Source organism: Empidonax traillii, unplaced genomic scaffold (assembly GCF_003031625.1).
Source record: "Empidonax traillii isolate 1590-97213 ecotype Southwest subspecies unplaced genomic scaffold, ASM303162v1 scaffold158:size1480230, whole genome shotgun sequence".
NCBI classification, from domain to species: Eukaryota; Metazoa; Chordata; class Aves; order Passeriformes; family Tyrannidae; genus Empidonax; species Empidonax traillii.
The window spans coordinates 1,354,362-1,379,275 of record NW_020955351.1 but is presented as its reverse complement, the minus strand read 5'-3'; the positions used below and the strand labels follow the sequence as shown (position 1 = coordinate 1,379,275).

Below are 24,914 nucleotides of genomic sequence, written 5' to 3'. Positions count from 1 at the left end.
TCTAGAAAACACCTGAAGGATTCCCTTCAACCCAAAGAGGATCTACAGAATGGATTTAGGCCAGAAGACCTCCTTTTGTTTGTGGTCTCTAGGTAGCTGAGCAGTTTTCCTGCTGAAGCATCTGAGAAACCTCTAGTTGGTCCTTGGGAAGTGTGACTGAGGTGCTGTGCCAAGGTTATGGGGACCTCTTGCAGGGACGTGGCACATGTTCTTGGGTGTCTTTTGCAGGATTTGATTTTTTGCAGGAGGATGTGGTTCAGGGCAAAGCCAAGGGAAGGACAGGAGGGTGCAGCTTCAGAGGGCTACAAACACTGGCTTGGACAGAGATGAAGAGCAGTGGTACCTGACCAGGCATCTGGTTTTATGGGCTGAACTGGGATTGCTGGTTCTCCAAGGCATCTGGCTGATGTTACTGTGCATTCACATCCTTTCCCCTTTCACCTGGGAAGAGGTGTACAGGCAGCTTTTTGGGAAGTTGTCAGTACTTCCAAGGAAAGGAAGGTCGGACTTTGCACTGAAAAAGCATCACTGAACCCAGAAACCAAGAGACAAGAAACCAAGAAATCAGAAGAAGAAGGGGTGGAAGTAGGAAGGAGGATGGAGATGAGAGGATAAAAAAGAGGGATGTGAATCAGGCCACAGAGCCAGCCCGGCAGACAACACCCAGGGCTTCCAAAAAAAAAAAAAAAAAACAAAACCAAACAACAAAACCAAAAAAAAACCCACGGAGGATGGGGTGGACCAGCGACAGCTGGAAGATTTAATTGCTCCTCTCCACAGACCTGCTCGGCTCCCTCCCTCTCAGATCTGCATTTCAATATGAGAGCAGCAGTAAGTGGGATGCCGCTGGAAGGGGTTAGAATGATTAATCATTTAAAAAGCAAGATCTTAATTACAGGGTGCAATTTTTGCTATTTAAGGAGTCCATTAGTTTCCAGAAAGGAAAAAAAATATATATATATACTGCAGGTTATTCTCCTTTTGAAGAAAAGGGGAGGGGGGGGAAGTGGGGGGCCGTGGTACCCAGGCTGGCGTGGCCGCCCCTGCCTGGGCGAGGGCGTTGGTGTGCGAGGATGGCGAGGGGGAGGTGGTGTCATTTGTTCCCCGAGTGATATTTTTGAAGGGTGCTGGCTGCGAGCGTTCTCCGCGTTCAACCACGCGTTGGCACAATCTGTGCCGGAGCAGGCAGACGGCTTGTGCTCAGCCTCCCCCGGCACGGCTCCTCCTCCACCGGGAGGGAGCAAAGAGAGTATTCGGCCGCTGTCAGCGCCACTGACCCCTCGGCCAAAATAGCTCCCAAAGGACGTATTGTGGGGTAATTGCCATGATAACATCTTGTCTGCTGGGAGCCAGGCGGAGACCTGGGACGGCTTATCTTGCCCGCGGCTGGGGCAGCTCCGACCGTGCCGGGGGACTGCAGAGCGCCATGGGCCACAGTGCTACCCCTGATGGGTGACACGGGGCGCTGCGACACAAGGGGACACCAGCTCAGCTGATGCCCGGCCCGGCGGCTGCGGGCCCGGCCCCGTCTCTCCCCGCGCCACAGCCTGGAGGGAGGTGACGGGGGTTAATCGCCCACCGCCTCCCCTCTGACCCCTCTGTGGGTTTTTCTCTTGTATGGTCATTTAGCCGTCCCCTGACACAAAAGGGAGCGATTAAACACAGCTCAGGCCCTTCATGCTTTAGTGGATTAATTTGCTGATCCCCCACGGATTAAAGGTCTCGACAGGATCAGCGGGAGCAGCGGGGCAGACCCCGGCGGGAGGAGGCCAGCGATAGTCCCGGGCAAGCCCCAGCCCGCAGCAATCCCCCTCTCCTGGGACCTCGTGGTGTCACGGAGCCGTGTCAGGGTTCAAGGCATCGGAAGCTCGCCTAAATACCGCACGCCCCAACCCTCCTGTCAGCGTTGCCGGCAGCCGAGGGATGCAGGGTCGGTATCTCCCACCTCGCTCCAGGGAGCAGAGCCTGTTCCTCTGCACCCAGCAAAGGCGAATGGGGGCAGCGTGACCGGCTCTTCCAAAGGAAAGGGGGAACAGTGGTGATTTTGGGGGGCTGCACCGAAACGAGGGAGGAGCGCCGTTGCCCTCCCCAGGCCTGCGGGAAGCAGAGATTGCATCTGCCTTTAATTACTCCCTCTCTGCATATCAGATGCTCGTGCACCTTCTGCACATGAATGCTGATTAATTGCAGGGTTAGGCTCCGAGGCAGGCCGGACCACATTATTTCTGATGTTTGCTCTTTTCACGAGGAGAATAAATGCCATGAATCCACAGTAATCAGTGGCTTTTAGCTTGTCACTCTTATGACACTCTCTACTTAGACCAGGAAATGGCAAATGTGGTGGAAATAAGAACTTTATTATCTTTTTTTTTTTTTTTTTTTTCTCCCAAAAGGGAGGTGTGTGTGGTGAGGAGGGGGAAGAATGTGGTAGGGGCATCTTGAGGCAGAGGGAGAAAGCGGCTCCATTTTCCCTGTGCCTGAGGAGCTGTGCTTTGCCCTGTTCCACGAGGGAGAGAAGAAAAGCAGCAACATCATCATCTTTGTGAAATGAGGACAGGGTGGCACATCAGGTTGGGGCTGTCCTGGAGCAGTGGTGGCACTCTGGGTACGGTAGAGATGGAAGGCAGAGGGGTCTCTACCACCCTCTGTAGGGCCTGTGGCCTGGCCTGAAATGCTGAGCTTGGGTATGTACTGTATGGCCACATCCCAGGACACATGTCCATGTGTGCTGTATCCAGCCTAACTAGAGAGGAGGAAGGCCGTGGAAAAACACAGAAGGATCATCTTTGAATGAGTTGGGTAGGAATGGACCTTGGAAATCATCTAGTTCCAACCCCCTCATTCCAAGGATTCTGGGACTCCTGGCAGGAATGGGCTCTGGGGGACAAACAGCAGCATCCCACATCATCTCTCACCACTCATCCCTTGCCTTCTCTCGCCAGCAAGCCCCGTTCTCCTCCCAGCAGAGCCCCATCGGCTCAGGTGGGAAACCCTTTCACCGCCTCCCTCAATGCCCTGCTACCGATCTCATTGCCACCGCTTAGCTCAGTGCGAGGGCAGCCCTCGGCTTTTCAGCAGCGAACATCTGGCGTGCGGCGGGCGGCTGGCCACCGGCCGCCCCAGCCCCCTCCCCGCGCCGCCCCGCCGGGGATGCCCGCAATTAGGCAGCCCCGAGCCCCTGGCCGTGGCCCCACTCAGGTGAGTGCCCGGTTCCGAGGATGGAGGTGTAATTAAGGTTAATCAGAGGGCCGGGGGTCAGGGTGGTGGTGGTGAGACCCAGCGAGCCTAATGGCGGCCGTAATTAGGCAGCTGTGGAGAAGCGGTTAATGAAGACGGCAACCGTTAATAAAGCTCTTCCTGAGCAGCCTTCTGGCCCGGGTAATTGAGGGATTTGCAAGTGCCATCTCCCCCTTAACCCTGTAATGAGCAGACCCATGGCAGCCCGCGTTAACCCTTCCAGGGACAGAGGCGGTGGCGGCGGGGCCATCGGCCGCTTTGCAGGGATGTGCCAGCAGGGCTGGGGTCGTGGGATGTGGGTTTGAGCATCTCTCCTTGCCACCGGGTCCCCAGGGCTCCCTCTGCCCCGTGGCTTCCCTGGGAGCCCTTTGAGCCATGCTCAAAGCGGCTGGCAGAGACTTTTCTCGCAGATGCTGTGGTTTCCCACGCCTGCCTCGGCATTATGCAATCCCCCCCCAGCCCTCGCCGCCCCCCCGGCCCCACCACCCACCAGCGCCGGGATGTCATCATCAGCCCAGGCCCTGAGAACCCACATTGTTAGCTTAGTAAATAGAGAAATCCCCACTCAAGCATTGCAAATGAGGGCAGAGGGGGAGCCGGGGAACCGCGCCGGCCACGGCGGGCCGCAGGGTCTCTCCCCTCTCTCTCTCTCTCTTTGAGTTGTCAGATGAATTCAGTGGTTAACAAAGAGCAAGGGAGGGAGCTGAGCTGCCGTCGCAGCTGGGCAGGGCGGTAAGAGGAGGCAGGACTGCAATGCCACCACTCCAGCGAGCAGCTTCGGCCCTGCAATGCCTGCTGCAGATGGGCAGGAGCCTGGTGTACCCCCGAGGCTGTGCTGGCCGTGTACCTGAGCATCAGTAACTCCTCACCCTGAGCCTTGTACTGCAACAGGGGGTGACATTTCAGGGGGTGGGACAGCTGGGGAAAAGCAGAGGGGCCGGGGACACATCCCATCCTTGCTTTGGTTCTCTGCTGCTGGTTGTACCTGCATGGCTGCAATTCCTCAGGGAGTCCTGGGGACCCTGATGAGCTACTGGGACCCACAGTACCCAAATGTTTGTGAGCATCCTGAATGTGTCAGTAAGGAAGTGAGGCAGATCAAAAGACACAAATGCTTTTATTTTGGTCTGAAATAGAAAACAAGTACAAAGAGGTTGTTTTTACAGAGCGGTGATTCTGCTTCTCTGAATGGGGCATGAAAATTACTCAGTGAGAGGCCCAGTGACCAGTGTCAGCTCTGGCAGCAGTGATGTTACTTTGGCTGTAACACAGCAAAGCCTCTCTTGGCCCTACCAGGAGTTTTCCTTCATCTCTTACCAGGGATCCTCCTGTTTCCTTCTAGCTCTGGGTTTCTGCACATGCAGGGAGGTGTTGAGAAGGGCACAACCACTCTGTCAAGGGCTGAGACCTGCTGTACGAGTACATCACGTTTGGCATTAGTGTCTGGAGGTAGAGTCCATGCTGACATCACTGCCTACCTGACTGCCCTGCAGCAGGCAGGGCAACTGGGGGAGTGGTGTCTTTAAAATCTTTATTAAGATGTGGAGCTGTAGGTGCCCTCCTCTGCCAGTTGCCTTAGCTTAGAGCTGGAGAAGGTTGTGGTAACGTGTTGGGAGCTTCACAGACTTTCTGGTGCTGTGAGCAGCCGTGCCATTTCTGATGCCAAGCAGTGCTTGAGGTCCCACTGTCACCGTGCCCACAGAGCTGCTGTCCACAGGAATCCCAAGGGCTGGCACAGCCAGAGGGTCAGGAGGAGCCATGAGCCCCTGGCTGGGAGTGGACACCCAGAAGTGAGGGGGTGAGATGGAAGCACAGCTTCAGGGCACTTCTCTCTCCTAATAAAAAGCTTTTGCTTTTTTCTGCATCTGTCACTGGATGGTCAGGGAACTCTGCCTAGAGGGCATGTTTTTCCAGGCCATGGTGATTTGTAAGGGGTTGGAAGATCTCAGTCTTTGGTTTCTAATGCTAACCTGGCTTCATTGAGCTGTTCTGTTAAACTCTTCAAATTGTGTGTTTCTATTTTAATAACGTGGTGGGGTTAAAATAAATTTTTTAAAAAAAGGCCTTTCTGAAAGTGATAGCAAAAATGTTTCACTCTATATCTCTGCCCCTGGTTTCTGCTGCTGCAGCTGGACTAGCAGTGGATTCAGAAGGCTTGAGGAGCCCCTGAACTCCTACCAGGGGGGTTGTCAGAGCAATGGCAGCTTGGCCACCCTGGTAACTTGTGCCATCAGCTTGTCAGGACCAAATCCTTATCCCAGCATAAGCAAAGGCAATTGCTACTGCAATGAGGCAGTCAGAGGCAGAGCTGCTCTGATCCTGTACTTGGGAGTGAACCCCACACTCTACCCCATTTCCAGAGGTACAACTGGTATCTGGAACCACTGTACCAAGGGTGCCAACCCTGTGCCTGTCCCCAGGCAGGAACAGCCAGGTGGAGAGCACATCAGCCCCTGTCTCCAGGGCTTTCCAGGATGTCACATGGTGCTGCAACCTGAGGCCTGCTCACAATTCCGACCTCTCCCCAAATCTCTTGGACCTGGCTCAGGTCATCCTCTCCCGCCAGGTTTACTGCTGGTTATATTGGGGGCATTGGTAGAAGACAAAACCCGACCCCTGAGACAAACCCAAAGAGTGGAGAGAGGTTTTCCCTGCCCTATACAACAGTGTGTATGGAGGGGTAGGAAAGAAGATGCTGTGATGAGAGAGCAGCTCCCAGGCATTTAGGGTGGCTTTTCTTTTTTTTCTGAGGAGAGCAAATTCCTATTAAATCATAGATTAAAAAAGGGGAGAAAAAGACTCAGAGGAGACCAAGTGGTCTTCAATAGCTGGTGGCTGCTGGTGTTGATTATCTCCAACACAGCCTGGTGATAAATATATCCTCTCACCAATTATTTACCAGAAAACCCACTTTGGCAGATCCCACATCAAATAAAATACATAGATTTTTCATGAGAAGGTTTATTTTTTTTTTTTTTGGCTCTGTGTTCCATAAAACACATTTACTCAGTCACATACAAAATACATTTATCCAGTTTCTTTAAAACAAACAAAATAACCTCTCCTCTCCATCTGGCCCCTTTCTCTGCTCCTTTCTAGCCTGGTCTGCTTCCCTATTCCTCGCAATATGGAACATGACAGGGTATTTTCAATGCTATTTTTGTCCGTTGTGTCATAGCTTATATTTAAAATAGCATTTAAATCTGCCAAGTAGTGCAGTGTTTTAAACTGCTGTCAGACTGAATTTCTCCTCCTACATACCGCAGATTTCAGCTACGACTTAAAGACAGCTGAGGGAAGCTTTTGAGGAAGGGGGGAGGTGGAGGTGGTTGGGGACCAGATTGTCTGCAGGTGTGAGGACAGTCAAAGGATATTAATAGGGTAAAGGGAGGCTAGAGAGGGGACACAGCCCCAAAGAAAACCAGGGAAGGTGCATATGGGAGTGAAATTGCCTTCCCAAAGGCAGGTCTCAGCTGGGGCAAAAGGCTGTGATGGTGGGACCAGGCATGTGCACCCAGAAGCTGTGGAAATGGGGGCTCCCTGGTTGAAGGGCAAAATGAGAGCCCCTATAGTACGGGGCATTTGCTCTGCTTTTGCTCACCTTGCAGGTCCCAAAAAGAGGGCTGCCAGAGCCTTTAGTGAGAGAGAAGAAGAGGAGGTTGTGCTGCCTTGCTTGCACTGGGGTTTATTCTTCCTTTCTTCATCATTTGTTTTTTGGGACACAGCTGACATCTGGAAAGCCCTGTGGTGAAGTATTGCAATCATGGTCCAAGATCAATGCCTGGGAAAGGGCCCATTCCCCCTCTTTATGCCTGTGGGGAATCTAAAAGTCTGTGGGTCCCTTCCTTCCCCACCATGAATAAATATCACAGACATCCCCAGCAGAGCTGTCTTGGTTGCAATCATGTTAGAAACATCAGCCTAACTTCTCCCAGCCAAATCCTTGGCCAATTCAAACCCCCAAGATCCCTCTGAAATCATCTCCCACTGGAGGAGGTCCTCCAGAAATGGGTCTTCTCTCACATCTGAGCCCAAACCACCTTTGCTTTTTATGTTCAGCCTTCAGCCCTTTACTGTAGGTGTTGTTGTGCTCCCTTGGTGCCCACAGTTGTCCCCTTCACATGTCCCACTCTACCCATGGGAACATCCCAGCAACATAAGGAGTCCTGAGTGACATCTCCCACCCTCTCTGCCTTTGCTCTGCTCTGCCCCATGAACATCCTGCTTGCATGTCCACGTCACAAGAAGATGCACCACGTCATTGTGCTCCCAGTTCCTGGCACACAAACAGCACAGGGATTCCCAGGCTGTGGTCCCTGTTATTGCAGCCTCTGCCACCTTCCTTCCTTTTCCACTTGTCTGGGCTCGACTCCCTGCACGGGAATTGTGGATAGCACAGGAAGGGCTAACAAGGGTTGGAGCAGCCCCATGCCAAGCCTGGTCAGCGTGAGTCACCACCCTGCTGCAAAAGAGTTCAGTATCTCTTCTTCCCCATATCACTTTTGGCTGCAGTGGAGGTTTGGTGCAGCCCCACCAGAGCAGCTGATGTTCAGGAGGGGTCTAGTCCTGCAACCCTCTTTGCTGTAAGGTCTCCAGAGATAAGTAGTGTGAGGTCTCTCCAAGCTCTTTGCACAGCCCTTCCCCAGTGCTGATGGGGACCACACCAGGCCCTGATGGCCACTCGATCCTCTCCAGTGGCTGTAGGGATGGATGTTTGATGGGGTGCCTCCAGCCTGCAGCTGCCCCCACCTTTCCAAAGAGGGTTTGAGTTTCTTTCCTGCAGCCATCCAAGGCTTATTTCTTGCTCCATCCCTGCTGGTGTTTCACCCTCTCCTGGGACACATGTGCCTGCCATTGGTATCTCCTACTCATCTTCTTCCATCGTCACCACCTAAGGAAGGGACAGATTTAATTTTTAACAGTGTGTCCTTTGTGTCAATAACTCCCCCTCATCCTCTTCTGGGTGCCGGGGATATCTGCTCACCCATCTTCTCCTTCCTGCTCCGCACGCAGATTTCACCTCCCTCTCCACCCTCTCTCCCTTTCACCTTTTTCACTTCTGCCTGGAGTTTTTCATCTCTCACCCTTGTTCCCAGAGGGAGAGGTGACCCTTCCCACTTGCTGTGTCATGCAGTGCCACATCCCTTGACACATCCCTGTGCCAGCCCCAAAACCAGTTCTGCCATCCCTGTGACAGGATGGCAGAAGCATCTCCATTACACCCCACAGCTTGCTGGGCTAAGACAGGATCAGCATCAGGATCTCTTCCTTCGGGATCACCTCACACCTCCAGCTTGTTCCCGTTCCCCGGCTCAGTTCAGGATACGATGATGCACCATGAGTGGGGGTGCCTCGTTGGGTTTGGTTATTTATTCCCCCAAAACGCAAGGCTAGGGGTACGGCTGGCTCCACGATTGCATCGTGGCGCGTTAATCAGCCGCATTAAAATTCCGAGACAGCTCCTGCCAAAGTGGCTGCGCGCCGTGCAAGGTGGCTGGGAAACGCCGGGAGCCGTGACAGGCAGGCGCAGGCAGACAAAGAGCTCGCTCCGTCACTCCGGGTCTGCTCCGGGAGGAGAAAACCAACACACACACACACACATGCACACACACACACATCCCTCCACGCCACCACACAGCCCCACGCCGCCCTGCCACGGGGACACCACCAGAGAGCCCACGGCGAGCAAGAGTTGCAATGGCCAGCGAGCCTGCCAGCATCCCAGCACCACCCCAGGGGGATATTTAAGCTGCTTGAGCAACCCGACTGACCCCACGGGGTTGCATGGTACCCATCACGGGGGACTGGCGTGTCACGGTGATGGGGACCACCCCCTGCTCGGCCCCCCGGCATCCCATCCCTGCATGCGTGGGCAGCGTGTGTCCCCGTGGGGTGTGAGCCCCCAGGACGAGGGTCCCCCCGAGCCGTGTTCCCCACCAGAGCCCCTGCCAGCTGTAGTAATGCGTTTTGCCACAGGGTGCCACTATGGCAAAGCTGTAAGGCCGCCGGGCCCTCAGCCCTGTTGTGTAAGGATACCTGGCGTTACCCGCCTTACTCGTGGTTTCCTTCCTCCCCTCTGTTCCCTTCTCTCCCCATGCCCCCCGCAAGGAAAATGCGTCAAGAGCCCCCCAAATATTCATCCAAAGGGGACTGTGCTGCCAGGAAACCCCTGTGCTGTGGGACAGAAGAGGGGATGCTGGATCCCCTTTGAGTTGTCCTGAGAATGACACAGTGAGGACTGACACATCAACATGGCATTGCTCTATCTCCAGCAGAACTGGCAGGGAGGAGAGATTCTGGAGGTTCTATGGGACCATGTGCAGGGCCAGTGAGTGAGGGGGGTGCTGTGTAACCCAGATGTCCGGGAACAATGTGCCGACCCCACTCCTCTCCTGCATCTGGGATGCTGCGCTCTGGGGATGCAGCTCCCCAATAAAGGGGGTCTGGCTCCACTGCTGGGAAGAAAGCAAAGGGCCTGGCAAGCCTACAGCCATTTATTTCCTCCAGCTTTCCTCCAAGGATGGATCTGGTCAGACCTGTCCTCCCATAACTGGGCCTGTGAACTGCCCACGGGAAAGGGGATGCTGCAACTGGGGCACTCCATCCCACCCCAAAGAGCCAGCACTCTGGGAGCAAGCAGGCTGAGTCCTGCACCCTAAGTTTCTCACCTGCCTGGCACACTCCAGCCCCTTTCCTGCCTCTCCCAAAGATGAGGAGATGCCACAGGGCAGCTCAACCTTGCACCCGCAGCAGCATCCCAGCAAACCCACTCTGCACCCGTGCGAGGTGGACAGCACGGCTCAGCCCAGGAAACAGAGGTGATGAGAGCTATGCAGGATCAGGAGACGAACACAAGATTTTTTAGGGTGAAAAGTGCTCTGCAAATGGCAGGCGGTGGGATCCTGCGTGCTGCATCCGCCGCGGGCGGAGAGAGAAAGAAGATTCGCTTCTTCCCTCGCTAATAAAGTCTGGCTGAAATGACACAGTATAATCAGTGTTTACCTGGGAGTTTACATATGGTTTGTTGTAATTATAGTTTCAGTTCCTGCTTTTGCATTTTTTTTTATTTTTTTTTTCCTAACATCTATTTTTCAATCAGTAAAAGTAAATACTATTTTCAGCCCAATGTAATTCTTCCACTCCCGTGGCCACAAACACAGCGAGGAGAGCGATTCCATTTGCGCGCTGTGCAATTGAGCAGAGAGAGGAGCCCGGCGGCTGTGGGGCATCAGCAAAGCCATGGCCGAGCAGGAACGAGGGGACAAGATTCCCCTCCCCACCACCAGTCCCCCAGGGTCTCCACCCCACCTGGCAGGGCTACCTTTGCTGGTAAAAACCAGCACCAGGCCCTGATGCTGCTTCCCATCGTATCGGCATCGTTAAAACCATAAAGCTGCCTGGTCGGAGGCAGCAGGGGAGGGATAAGAGCCATTAGGTGAAGCATCATTTTTTTTCAGGGCTGGCAAAGCTTTGTTCCAGCTTGGCGACTGAGTTGGCACTAAAAGCACTGTGATCCCCGAGATTTAATTTCAACCCCCTCCATTTTTATGTGTGTGATTTATAACAAATCAAGGATGCCAGTGTCAGGTCCCCTTCTTCACCCAACTATTGTCACACACATACACGCTGATTAAAACCACCCGGCCCCCGCCGGTTCCTCCTTGTCCATCCATCAGCCGCTCTGGGGACAAACTTAGACATCCCACTCCTAGCCCAGACCTCCATGTTCTGGTGCCCTGGGTTTTAAGCCAGTTTTGGGTATTAATTTGGTTTGCTCATACACACATTAAATATATACAAATAAGTTTGTTTATTTATTTATGTCGTGCACCTAAATCCTTGTCGAAATAATCGTGAGCTCTGTCTCGGGGATGAATTGGGCGTTATTTGGAGGCAGAATAAACATGTTGCCCTAGAGACACACAGAGGGTTTCTGCCTCGGCCACTCCAGTTGAATATTTGCCGGTTCAGACACCGTCTGAACTCGGTGCCAAGGCAGAGCCACTGCCGGAGGCCAGTGGGCAGCTGGGCAATGAAAAGGATTGAGAAGGGGACCCTTCTCCTGCTCAGAGAGTCTCAGCCCCTCAGGGGCAGCTGAGGCCAGCAGCCCTGCCTGCACTCCATTACACTCCAGCATCCTCATCATCCTCATTTTGGGGTTAAAAACCAGATGATGAGGATGCTTCTCCTGGAGCTGTGTCCTCGGCCTCCACCTTCCCACATGCCCTGCTGCCAGCCACAGGAATTTATTCTTTTTTTTAACCATCCCCAAAAAGGGCTGTTTTCTCAGCAGTAGCACAAGCTACCCTGAATATCCCTGGGACCAGAGGGGAATGTTTCAGCAAGGGGTTTGGGAGGGGACCCTTGCCCCCAAGACCCCAGCATGGCATGCAAGGAGTTGGGCTGTGGCTGTGCAGGAGTGGAGCCTCCCTGCAGCAGCCAGGGCTCCCCGGGCATTTGGAGTTTGGCTGCACCAAAAACATCCATCCCAAAGCACCGGTAGCTTTGGCCAGTGCATTCCGGGGGGGCTGAGTCTCGGTTTTCCAAAGATAGGAGGAAGGAGGGGGAATATTCACTGGGTCAAGAAAAGGATCCCTCTCCCGCCGCTGCCTGACACTGAAAAGAAAATTAAAACCCAAGGAGTTTCAAAGAGATAAAATAAAACAAAATTGTTTTATCTCTCCCTTCAAAAAAAAAAAAAAAAAAAAAAGCAAGCTCTTCTCACCAATCTCAAGCATGAATATATTTTCTTAGTATATTTCTTGAAAGCCTACCACACTCAACCTTTTTCCCCCCAAATTAAGAATGAGCTGGTTTAAACTCTCACCCAAAATATTTATTGCGAGGAACAAAGATATTGGAATTGTCTCCAGCATTGGATTTCAATTCTCCCTTTCAGGCTTTTATCTTTTCAATCCAAATTTCAGTGACAATAATCCAATTTTGATTGACATTAAAATTATTTATTGTCACATTGTAGCTGTTTAATAAATTGTGCCTGCTTTATTTTTTGGCTTATAAATACTGTATCTTTACTACCTTGGTGCTTAATTCAAGGGAAGAAACCACTTCTGAAGGCAGGCAGCAATAGTCTTCGCCCAGGCAAGATATATAAATGCCTTTTTACACACATGAACCTGAAGAAAGAGCTGATTCCACCTTTTAACTAATTTATGTATTTTAAATCTCTCTGGTTTATACAATTTTGCTTTATTTTCCAATGGTAAAATATGCTCCTGTGAGCTATGTGTAAAACGAAGATTATTTTAATCTCCTTTCAGATACAGAACAATTATTTGTCAGGAACATTTAAAAAATCAGGAAAACAATTCATGACACTTTCATGATCCAGATTTGAGAGATTTTTCACCATTCTGGGAGTGAGTTCATTAAAAAAAAAAAAAATTAAAACAAAGCCAGGCGACATCCATTTCAGAGTGCCATTAAAATCTGGGTCGCGTTGCAAATGATTTTCTTTTTTTTTTTTTTTTTTTAATTTCCACAAATTACTGAAAGTTAAAAGAACCATCATCCTCTTTTACTATTTAAAAAAAAAAAAAGAAGAAAAGAAAAAAAAAGAGAGAGAGACAGAAAATTAAAAAATAACATAGAAAAATGTAGCCCTTTTATAATAAACCAAAAGCAGTTCCTTGGCAGAAATATTTCCCTGGGTGGAAGATTTCAAGCCTGTGTCCCAGAGATGCTTTTTCGTGGAGGGGAGCCTGCCTTTTTGCACTGGGTACCAGGGGCTGCCGAGGGGTGCCGAGGATTCCAATACCCAGGGGTGCTACAGGGACACAGCATCTCACCCCGTGCTTGCAGCAGGAAGAGGAGGCTGTTTGCTCACTGTCTAAATGCCCTGAAAACCCTTTTGGGGAGAGCCTGTTGGCAGATAAAGGAGATGTCTGCCAGGGGAGAGTGGGTTTGTTCCCTGTACAAATCAGGGTAGAAGGGCCAGGGCCCCAGTCGGCCTTGTGGGACCCGGGAGGGATGCAGGGCAAGGCAGGGAGTAAGGATGCTCTGCAGGACTCAGTCTTGGGCATCTCTGCACCCTCTCCCCAATGCACAGACCCACTGCCACCCTTCCCCTGCAGCACCTTCCCCTTTCCAGAACTATCCCAAAGCCCAAATCTGCATCTTCTTACATCTACACAGGTTAGGTCCCCGCTCCATTATTGACGCTGCTATTTCAGGGTGGTGTTAGGGTAAGGCCTTCCCCACAGGGATGTGGGGTGTCCTGGGGACACAGACCCTCACCCAGTGCCAGGGGGGACAGTGGAGCTGCCCTGGGTCTCCCTGCTGATGTCCTGCACTGCCTCTCACAGTGCCAGGCAGCCTCAATGGCTCTGGCAGCCACATTTGTTTATGGGTTGAATTTGTATTAAAACGGTTCATTATTTTCCTGACTGGCAGGTTTCCAGGGTCCGTGCTAGTTAATAATTGCTGCCAATTAAACCTTCACAAAATATGCATTGCAGGGATGGGGATGGGGGGGACACAACACACGAGGATTTCTTCCAAGCCCACGGATGGCTCGTGCCGCCGTGGAGGAGCCCCATGGAGAGTTGGGGATGCAGTGTGGCATCGCTGCTCACCACGGGAACCTCCTGGGGATGGGATAGCTGAGCTCCCCAAGATGGGGATCCTTTAAAGGCTGTCACTGCAAAGAGGTTTTTGTCTCTTTATGGGGTCCAAATTTGCAGCTGGTGGAGGGAACACAGCAGGATCCATCCCCGCCCTGTGGATTGCAACCCCCTCGACCTTGCAGGTACCAACTTGCCCATCCCAAGCCTTGGCCTGCCTGCTTGCCCTGGGGATGTATGTCTGCAGGATGGGCAGGCAGAGCTTGGGATATTTATCCAACCCTAGACAACTGCAGCTGCAAAAACGTTTCTTTCAACACACAACTCCCGCTTTCCCTGCCTTTCTACTTGTTCCCTTCCGCTGCTGGAACACCCTCTGTCTCCGCAGGCCAGCAGACCATCTCCCCCACATCCCACCCTGACCCCACTTAGAACCCAGATCCAGGCACAACCTGGGAATAAAGCATTTCTCAGGGGTGAAACACAAGCAAATCTCCGTGGTCCAAAACCCACCTGGGGCTGGGGCTGCCCAGCTCCTTCCACCTGTGACCTCGGGTGTCTTTTACAAGCCGTGAAGACGCAAGCACGTTTCCCGACCACCACTTGAAAAGCAGCCAAAGAACAGGAATTCTTTAGAACCATTATTTAGCGAACGCTCACCCCACTCTTTGAAGCTGGGAAGCTCGGCAGAAAGGCTGGGTGTTCAGGCGGGCTGTGGCTACGGGAAGGCTGGGGGGAATGTTTCTTGGATGCTAAAATCGCTCGGAGAGATGCAGGAGCGGGAGCGCGTTCGTGGGGAGGACGGCTGACGGGGAACCGCTGCCTTTCAGAAAGGCAAATAATCGCAGCCTAGGTTAGCTTTTCTGTCGAGAGAATAATTGTGCTTCTAAAGGCCCTGATATGATGAGCAGCACTGCTTTGAAATAGAAATAAATACATAAATAAATCAGGGATCTTGGACTGATTAAGGCAATTGCTTCCCTTGCTTTTGCAACCCCTTTGGGTCCTGGTTCCCAGAGCCAATTACATATTTAAAAAGTTTCTCTCTGAAAAAAAAAAAAAAAAAGAGGACTTGCAACTCTAAAATAAAGTTTCTTTGTGGTTGCCTAATGAACGGCAAGGGCCAGGGCAGTTTACAGTTATTAATTGGTTTTAAATGGCCCCAGCTCTGTCTCAGAGCATTATTTTGAGCTGGTCACAATGTGTCTGTGCCCTCCTGGCTGCCCGACACGGGGTCAGGGCACGCTGGGCACAACTGGCCCGAGCTCCTTTGTGTGGGTGAGCAGCCAGCCCGCCTCCCCCATGGCCTCTCCTCCTCCTCCACCCCATGGTCAGCACTACAAAATCTCCCTGGGGACCTGGCGAGCTCCCACTGCCTCAGCCAGGGTATGGATGCAGCCAGTGGGGAGAGGAGCTGGGAAGATTCTGAGGATGCTCAGCCACTGCTTTTCCAAATGAATTCACAATTTCTCCAGCTCCCTGCTCTCTCCAGTATGACTATGGGGAAGATTTGCTTTGCCACCCACTTCCCACTTTATCCCCCATCTCAGCACAGCACAAAACCCTCCTCACTACCCAAACCCCTGCTTATTTCTAGGTTCTGCATGGCCACAACACATTGGAGCTCAGCAGCCAGCAGCAGCCCAGGGACTGCCTAAGCATCGCTTGGCTCATCACATCTAACACCACCATGCACCTTCAGGCACCAAGCAGGCAGAGAAAAGGCTCTATTCCTCACCCAAAAAACTCCCAGGGAGGTTAACTGAGCAAACAGTTTCCTTGCCATGAGGATGGGGAAAATAAATCTTTCTTCCAGACCAAGGAGGTACAGAAACCTCACTCCTAAAGCGAGGCAAGGCTTAAGCCATGGGCCTTCTTGGATGTCTTCTCCATGAAAATATTCATTCTTGACAGCAGAAATTATATTGGATTGGGTTTGGGATGTAAGGAAACTCTGGAGATTATTGATATTTTCCAGAGCTGCTTCCAAACCTATTCCTGGGCTTGAACGCTGTTGCGTGTGTCATCTCCAATGAACAGTTTTAAGCTTTAATTCAAAAAATAGCATTATGTTTATAATACTATATAAGGTTTTCTCCTGGCTGTACGCACGGGACTATATATGTGTCGGTGTGTGGGTGCGGGTGTGTGTGCAGGGATGTAATGAGACAAACAACTCAATCTGGAGCCGGTGGGGAGGAGGAGCTGCACACGCAGCCCCGAGCAGCAGCTGGTTCCCTTTGGTACCAGTTCAGTTTCTATTTTACCAGCCAGGCAGAGTCGTCTGAATAAACATGTTATCATTGGGACCAATCCGTAGATAAACAGGCGGTGATGTTGTAGGTGCAGGAATACACCTGGGGGTGCGTGGAGGGGGGGTGTTCTCCAGCTGTTGAATGCTGGAGATGGGGCTGGTGCGTGACAAGATGCCAGACTGCTTTTCAGCACGTCAAATCTGTGTCTCAGCACTTTTCACGGCGCAGAGAGGAAACAGTAATTAAGCGACAGGACTTACACGACTTCTGCGTCGGAGAACCCTTTCAGCCCTGAGCACGTGTGTGCTGACGTGCCCCACCCCACCAGGTGTGACCTCACCGCTTTTTAAACACAATCCTGATGGGTTTGTGTCATAATGGATAAATTATTCAGCAGGAAAAGTGTTTCCCCTGTTCTGGGATTTTCCTGCTAACACTGCATTGGTCATTTCTGTTGGTCCCTGCCCAGCCCTACTGGTTTTATAAAATGCTCTGGAATAATACCGGGAATAGCAGCATGTGGGAAGGAGAAAGGTTTTATCTGCATGGGGTCTTCCATCTCCAGCTCTGTTTCTATGGATATCTGAATGGAGTTTATATTTATCTCTCCCGTTTGAGCCATGTGTGCAACTTTGGAGGAGGAGGAATTGGCCAAGAGCAGAGCCGCTCCACCGCTGGATCTGCTGAGCTCTGACTCCTTTGGGTCAGCAGGAACAGATCACCCAGGTTGCCAACACCAGCCGAAATGTCACTGAGAGGAGGGGAAGCTGCAGAAATACTTGGGCTAGAGCTTAACACAGCAGCAGACACTGTGTCCGGCAGGGAAGTGGCCCCTCTGCAGTCCCCAGACACCGGTCAGGGAAGTCAGGGCAGGAGCATCACTCCTGGTCCCCAGTCCCTCCCACAACTGCCCTGTAGGTGTCCAAATTTCCTGGTAGCGAGAGATTTTCCATCTGTCAAATTGTCCTTTGCTGTCAGGAGAGGAGTCGGCACAGCCCTGGTGCCGGGGGGAGCGTGCCGGGTGCCGGAGCAGGTAGGAGTGGGAAGGCGAGCACATGACTCGGCCTGGCCCCGGCGCACCAGCTCCCCGAGCATTACCATGATGGCTCCATCATTAATTGATCAATCACTGGATGACAGTTAATTAAGTAGAAAATAAAGCTACTCTGCCCAGCCTGGCATTAGTAGGCAGCGGCATTAAGATTTCTGGAGTACAAGGGGGAAATTAAAACACAAAGACACAGCTGGAGGAATAACCCCATTGCTGGTGGCTGGGGGTGGCAGCCTGGCACAATGCTCCCTGGGCCAGGACATGCAGGCAGACCCTGCACAGCAGCAGTGGCTGTTCTTGGCTTCTCCCCTTCCCCAGAAGCTGGATCTCACCCTCCAGGTATAACCCCCATTATCAGTGTACCCCTTCCACAATGGCTCTGGTGCTGGGCACCGGCCACCAGCCACTCACCAACCTACAGATCTGCAAAGGGGCTTTTCCTTTCAATCCCGTTTTCCCATCTCTCAGTCCTGCCTTGTGGGATAACCCACAGCCAGGTTGAGGAAAGAGAGAAAGCCAGATAGAAAGCATCCTCTTGCCCCCCGCCTTGTGTGCCTGGGATTGTCTTGATATGAAGAATTATGGTTTTTGTTAAAAACTATTACTAATGAGGCGTCTTTCCTGCCCTTAATTGTTGCCAAGGCGATGACCCCAGCCAGCCATCTTTAATTAACTTAGACTAGATCTCCTGAAATGAGTTCCTTGGGTAAATTGCTCGCCACAGCTTTCAGGCACGGAGCCGTGTTTGCCAGGGCCACCCGCTCCGGCGCGCCGCCACAACCACCGGCAGAGGTGATGGCACGGGCTGGTGTCCCCCCCTCTGCCTTCCCCTGCCACCACTAGGCCAGGTAATCCAAAAGCCAATGGGTAGAAACTCAGAGTAATATGGGGACAAGATGAAGGACTGACTGATGCCTGACCACAGAGAGGGGGATGAATGTGGATTTCTCCATGAAAAGGGAATTCTCCCTGGCTGCTGGCTGCTCCCATCATGGGGGCTGTGGGACCAGCAGCACGGTGGCTGGCACCTCTCCAAGCGAAAATCACATTTCCTGCCTGACAGATAACGTCGGTCAAGAGAATGCCAAGGACGATTCCTGAAAATGCCATAATTGTTTTAATCTGATGGCGGATAAAAGATAATGATGCTAACAATATTTAAACGTAATTATAGTTTCCTGCGGCTGTTGGGCTCTCTGAATCCTCTCCACTCAAGTGGCTTTGTTTACGAGCAGCTCCAATAAGGCAGTGCCCGTTTTCCTCTTCTATCGCCTTCACACCTGCACCTCCATCGAGGCAGAGGGTGGACACATGCCAAGAGGCTGGATCTCCTCAGGGACGAGTGCTGGCCAGCTCTGCAGCCCCCCCAGCTCTCCTGTTTTTGGCCCGCTATCACCCATCCTCTGTCTCCTGGGATGTGATGCCTGCCTTGGGAAATGGGATGGGATGATAGTGCTTGGACCATGGCAACCCCAGAAGAGCAGGGATCTGTTTGGGGTCTTTTAGGGACAGGTGGTAGAAGTAAATCCCCCCTCATTGGGATGGGATAGGCCTATGGTGGCTGGTTTATACCAGTCACCTGTGTCAGAGCTTTGCCCTCCCTATAGCCCCCAAATCCCATCCTCAGCTCCCCTCCATGGTAAAATCCCCAATATCAACATAAAACAACAAAGCATGACAAAGGGAATTTTCAGGAATGATTTGCTGATGGCAAACAAATAAAAGGCACCTGAGGTGGATGTCTAGGGGCTTGCAATCTGCAGGAGAAGGAAATGGAGGAAGAAGAAAACGAAATGAATCCCTACATTGGAGACCCTCCTACACTGAGTACTTCTACCACCATCTCAAAGGATTCCCCCCAATCTTTGGGGGGGCTGAATGCGATGGCAGCCCAGGTAGGGATAGAAGAGGTTGCAAAAATAGCTCGATCGAGTGCACAGAAACAAGTAGTGAGAAAAGACAGGATTTAGGCAAGGCTTTTAGAAGAACTTAAATATGAAATGGCTATTTCAGTAGCTGGAGTTTAGCCTCCTGTGTGAATCGGTCTTTGTAAATAGGAATGGAGGATAGCCAACTTCCCGAAAAGGGCTCTATGGGGGGTCCGGAAAACCACAACATCCCGAGTTTAATGGGGAAAACAGATAGAAATGGTAACAAAGAATGGGGAGAAACAGCAATAAACCTGATTGTTTGGTAAATAAGGCCGAGCCTGTTGCCGAGAAGTGAAGTTTGAAAAGCAGCTGGGGAATGAATAACCGGTTAAAAGTTAGGAGACAAAGTGGCATAACAAACCCAGGGGGTTCCCAGCGCCAAGGGGTCAGTGCCGGAGCCCCCGCAGCAGGCAGGAGCGCGAGCCTTTGGAAGTGCCAGGGAGGAGGGAGGAAGTAGCAATGGGACAATATCCACTGCTGCTCCAACACAGTAAAATCTGGCACTGTATAGAGGGGAAGGGTCTTGCTGTGCTGATGAACTTGGCCTTCAAAATGAAGGAGGAATTCCGTGTTGCGTACAAAGAAAATCCACTGTAGGCACACAGCAATGAAACAGCTACATCCGTCGAGGAAGAGCACTCCAAGGCATGGATATGACTTTGAAAATATTGGCTTGGTCACTGGCAGGGGTAAAGAGGCACATGGTATGTCAGGAATGACTTGGGATAGACCAGAGGAGAGGGCAGGGATCGGTGAGGGAAGGGCAGGGATTGGCTCACCCTGTGCCATGTGAGTCTCTGCCTCACAGAGGGCATCTCATGAGACTGGGGAGGCAGAGCAGCAGGAAAAGGAGGGCAATTGGAATTGTGCAATAGGTGCCATCTGAGGAGGGATTAAATAGAATAGGACTCCAGTGTACAGAAAGAGGGGCTTGGATGTGCCAGATGAATGTCTGGCACAGGGAGCTGCTTTGGCAGCCGCCTGGGAGAATGCAGGGACTAAAAGTTTGGAGGGGTTGGAAAAGTAATTGGGAAAGAGCAGAGAGGTGCCTGGCTGCTGGGGATGAGGGCTCTGCAGAAAGTAAGGCAAGAGCAGGCAAGAGAGTGCCCTTTCCCTGCCACTGTCCCATGCCTTGACCTGGCCTGGGACACCTCTTGGGAGGGAGTGACTCATCTCCGGAGCTGCCATTGCATTGGGCGTGGCCCGTGGTGCTCCACTCGTTCCTGGAGCATCTCTGCCCCGCAGAGCCGGGGATGCACCTCCACAGGGGTCCTCTTTGCTCTAGCACCAGGAAGGACGTCCTCCTTCCCAAAATGCACCTCCAGGTTTCCCAGCAGCTCGTTCCCACCCAACCGGGGTGGGTTCTCACCAGTTAGCTGTGTCTCCGTGGAAATCCACGAAAGACAGACAGGGACAATAGGGATAGGGACAATTTAGACAATACCCCTTGCAACGATGCTTGTCTACCCTGCTCGCCCACGCAGGATCGAGTCGTGGATGGGGGGGTGGGTCCCGGGGAAGCCCGGTCCCTGCCCTCCTCGGCCCCGCAGCCACGGCTCCAGCCAGACCCGCGGCCGCGGCCACGCGTGGCCGGCGCAGCGCGTCTCCACGGGCTCGGCGCAGCCCCGACGGGGCGCGTTGACATCTGTAACCAACACGCCGGCTCCGGCAAAGTCAGGGCTGCCCGGCCAGGCGGAAAATTAACACTGACATTGAGTTTAATTAAACAAAACAACCAGGCTGCGAGCTGGAGCGGGGAAGTGGCGGCAGCTGGAGGAGCCGGGCTGGGCGCGGTTCGGGATCGACACCCGCCGCCGCCCCGCCGGGACGAGTCCACGTCGTCCGGACGGAACCTGGCGAGGCTCGGGAAGCCGAGGCTGGCTGGGCGGCCGTGCTTCCCCGCCGACACTGCTGTCCAGGGCCGGGAAACACTATTTTTCCTCCTCGTTTTGCCCGTCTCTTTACAAAAAAATGCGCGGGGCGCAGCAGGGCTGCAGAGGCCCACGCGTGTCTCTCCCCCGGCGTGGAGCAGGACGAGTGCCCAGCGGGCTGAGGCATGGGGGCGAGGCAAGGGGCGCTCCAAGGGGCGGATTTCGTTGAAAGGAATTTGGGGTGATGCAGACCGACTAACACCCATCCCCCGCGTCGGCTGCTGCCCCGCGCCTGTCCCCGGCCCTAAATACAAGAGGTTGGAAACGCTCTGATGAGGGCAGGTAGAGCTCGGCAGAGCATCCCGGCCCAGCTGCTCCCCGCCAGACACCAGTAGCACCAGTGATAGTGGCGCTTGCCGTGCCCTGGCAGCGGAGCGCCGGGCAGAGCCGGCAGGGGGGAAGCCGTGCCCGAGGGGGCCACTCGGCTCCGAGTTTGGTCGGACAAGGCAGAGCCTCCGTGCCCGCCCGATGCCCGCCGCCACCGCTGCTCGCACAGCAAATCCTCTGCGGAAGAGCTGAAATCAGGGCGTAGTCCCCACAAACCGAGCCGGGGACTGGTGTCCGGTGTTTGGGGCTGTTTCTGGCTGACCCCCTCCATCCCTCTGCCCCCTCCGAGAGCTCCCTACACCGTCAAAGACCCCTCGTGTTCCATTCAGCCCGCTGCGTCCGGGTCCTGGAAGCGAGGGGTGATCCCTCTGCCGTCGACCTTCTCCTCCTCCCAGTCCACAGCTTTGGGCCTTTCAGCCTGGTCATTTTATTTTATTTTATTTAACTTTTTTTTTCTTTTTTTTTCTGAGTGGGGGGAGGGAGGGCGTGAAATGTCGGCTTTGAAGGATATTTGTAATAACATAACCAGCAAAATGAATGTCATATTTTTGCTCCAATGAATTGGATTTCCTGAAATATTGTCTCCGTAATGATGCCTTTAGGCTCCTCTGGATTAGATAACTCTCCAACCACATCAAGGAGGCTAATTATCCCAAAGCCACTTTTCCACATCTATTTCACACACCTATGTGTGTCTTATGTTCAGAGACACGATACTCTCCCGAAACGCTACAGGGACGCTCACCGGGAGGGGACAGACGCCCATCCCCGCGGTGTCCCGGCGCCGGGGGGAGCCCTGTCGAGCATCCGTGACGCCACCAAGCCCAAATCCCCTCCCAGCCAATCCGGGAGGCCCGTCCGCACATCATCAGCCCGCTCTGGCCAACGAGGGGCGGCCTCGGTGGTATCCCCTCGAGGGCTCGAGGCGCCCGCGGGGCTCTAAAGGGACTCCTGGGACACCCCGCCCCGTCGGGCACCCCGGGGTCGCACCCTCGGCAGGGGGGACAGGGTGACACCCCCGGGGAGCTCTGGGGCAGCTGCCCCCGAGGTCACATGGGTGTGTGGGATGGGGTGAGACCCTCTCAGGGAGGTTGAGGTGCGAGGGGCAGATACCCAAACAAGAGGCCAGGGTTTGCCCCGACTCCACTGAAACCCAAACGCCCCCGGGGGGGGGGGGGTGTGGACAAAGCCGCCCCCGCACACTTGCGGGCGGAGCCGAGGCAGCCCACGCGTGGGTACCCCCGCCACCACCCACCCCCCCCCACACCCCAACTCCGCCCGGCGCGGGTCTCTGTCCCGGCTCTTTGATTGGGCGGGGGAGTCTGTACTTCGGGATTATTCATCTCCTGCAAGTTTTTTGTTAGGCGGTCCTGAAAGGCCTCAAAGGCTGGGAACACCATTCTAATTACGGGGAAGCACAGCTTATTTAGAAGATAAAAAGAGACTTGTAGTCTCATAACAGCTTCTTATATCCGTCAAATAAGGATCTCTAATGACGGGGTGAGAGCCAGTGAATGCCTAAAACAAACTAAAAAAAAAAGGAGCGAAAATAAAGCAGCCAGGGGCTTAAGATATATTAAATTACCCTGATTAGGAATTTAGGCCGTGGCTCGAGTCTGCTGGAGAGGCTGGCGAAGGGGGGGGACGGAAAGTGCTGCTATTCATTTCTGGGGAGAGGGGTCAGTAGGTCGGAGGAGTTCACAGGGCCTGGCTCTATTCTTATGCTAACAGAGAATACAAGCGCTGGCCTGGAAAATAGAAATGAATTTGCAATAATCCGAGCCCCTCTGTTTGCAAGGCGAGCGGCTCTATAGCTAATTGCAGCCCGGCCTCCCCCGCCTCATTGCGGACAGTTGTAACGATGCATGGGAGATTAGAGCCCGAGGGGTTGGGGGGGGGGGGGATTTAAACCGTCTCCCCCACCCTCCCTTCCCTCTGCCCGACGGTGAAATATTCCGGGGCAGGCGGTGGTGTTTGGGCTGGCTCTGCTCGCAGCGAGCGGGGCCAGCCAACTTCTTGAACTTCCCCAGAGCCGCGCAGGGGAGCTGCCGCCGGGCAGCGCGATGTGCCGGGGGAGGGAAGGGGATCGTCTCTGCGCGGCCCCGGGGCCGGGGGGGGCGGGAGTGGGGGAAGGCAGCGCTGGTCCCAGAGACGGAGGGACCCCCATTGAGCTGCCGGTGACAAGCAGTAAATCGGGGAAGAATAGCGCATGGAAACGCGCCGTCGGGGCCGCTAGCTGGCCCTACAGCTGCCGCCCCGTCTCGCTGCGATCAGAGCCACTGTCTCGCCGGTGGGATGCCCTGCACACCTATGCCTCCCGCCCTGCACCTGAGGGGTCCCTCCCCGCACCCGAGGGGGTCCTTCCCGCACCCGAAGGGGCCTTTCCCCCACCCGAAAGGTCCCTCCCGCAGACCGCGGGGTCCCGCCGCCCCCCGCCCCGTCGGCGGCTCGGCGACCGCAGAGTGTTTCAGGACCCTGGACAGGGGCGGGGCCGCCGTCGGGGCGCGGCGCCACCAGGTCCCCGCGCGTCCCCCGGCCACGTCCCGCCGAGCCGAAGGAGGGGGTCCTCCCTGGTCCGGCCCGATCTTGGCCTCTCGCCTCCTTTCCCCTACGTTACTGGGCTGGGATCACCCCCACGGTGACCGCCGAGCCCCGGGGCCGCGGTGTGGGCACGGGCCGCGGTTTGGCAGCGGGTGGGAGCCCACGCTGACACAAATACACCCGCCTGTGCGGGGAAACCGTGTATAGGGGACGAAAATGCAGCCGAAGGGTTGTTTTAATGAACATCGAGTGGCTCGGCCAGCCTCCGCCACCCTCGCCGGCATGCGGGCTGCTCCCGGGGCTGGGGATGGTGAGGACTTCCCGCCGTGCCCCGACGGTGAAACCGGGTGGCAGAGCTCAGGAGTCTCGCCGCCCGGTTCCACCGACAAAGAGCCGACCCTGCTGCCAGAAATAGAGCCCTCTTTCGTTAACCGCCTCTAACCCTCCTCCTCCTCGCCTGTGCCTGGCCCCAAAGCTGGAGCCAGAGATGCTCCGGGTTAGGGCTGTGCCTGGGGCTGGCGGCGCAAGGAGGTGGCGGTACAAGGCGGTGACAACCCTGGACCTAGACCAGGACCGGCTCCGCAGAGCCGGGCCGGACCTTGCGCCCCGCACCGCCCTTACAGCAATTCTGCCGAGCTCTGCAAACTTTGCCCGGCAGCTCAGGGCTGTCCCCGCTGTCCCGATCCTGGAGGAATCGGGCACAGGGGGATGGAGAGGGGATTCGGGGGCTGCTATGGGCCGAGTCCGGGGCTGCCGGGTCCGCTCCAGCGGCTGCAGGTCTCAGGGTCCCCATAAATCACTTTTTCAGACTCTTGAAATTCTCTCACTCGAAACTGAAATTAAAAGGATGATTCCCGTAAGTGGCACACGCCGGACAGAGTCATCCCTGCTCGGCATTGTCCGTGCCACGGGGATTCTTCTGAAGCTTTCGCTTAACACTTGTCGTTTTAAAAGGCAGAACCTCCGAATTTATCCAGCGGGCTGTTCTGAAGGGCTGCCTAAACTTAAGAAAATTATGTTTCAGGAACATGTAAAAAAAAAAAAAAAAAAAAAAAAAA

At 53.9% G+C, this 24,914-nt stretch overlaps 1 long non-coding RNA gene across 1 annotated transcript in view; it reads right to left on the bottom strand.

The window, feature by feature from the left end:
* Positions 1-6,182: 6,182 nt before the first annotated feature.
* Positions 6,183-24,914, bottom strand: part of LOC114058024 — a 23,811-nt gene continuing 5,079 nt past the window's right edge. Inside the window, exon 2 of the long non-coding RNA XR_003571360.1 lies at positions 6,183-8,128. This is a non-coding gene — a long non-coding RNA (uncharacterized LOC114058024). The remainder of the gene's footprint in view (positions 8,129-24,914) is intronic.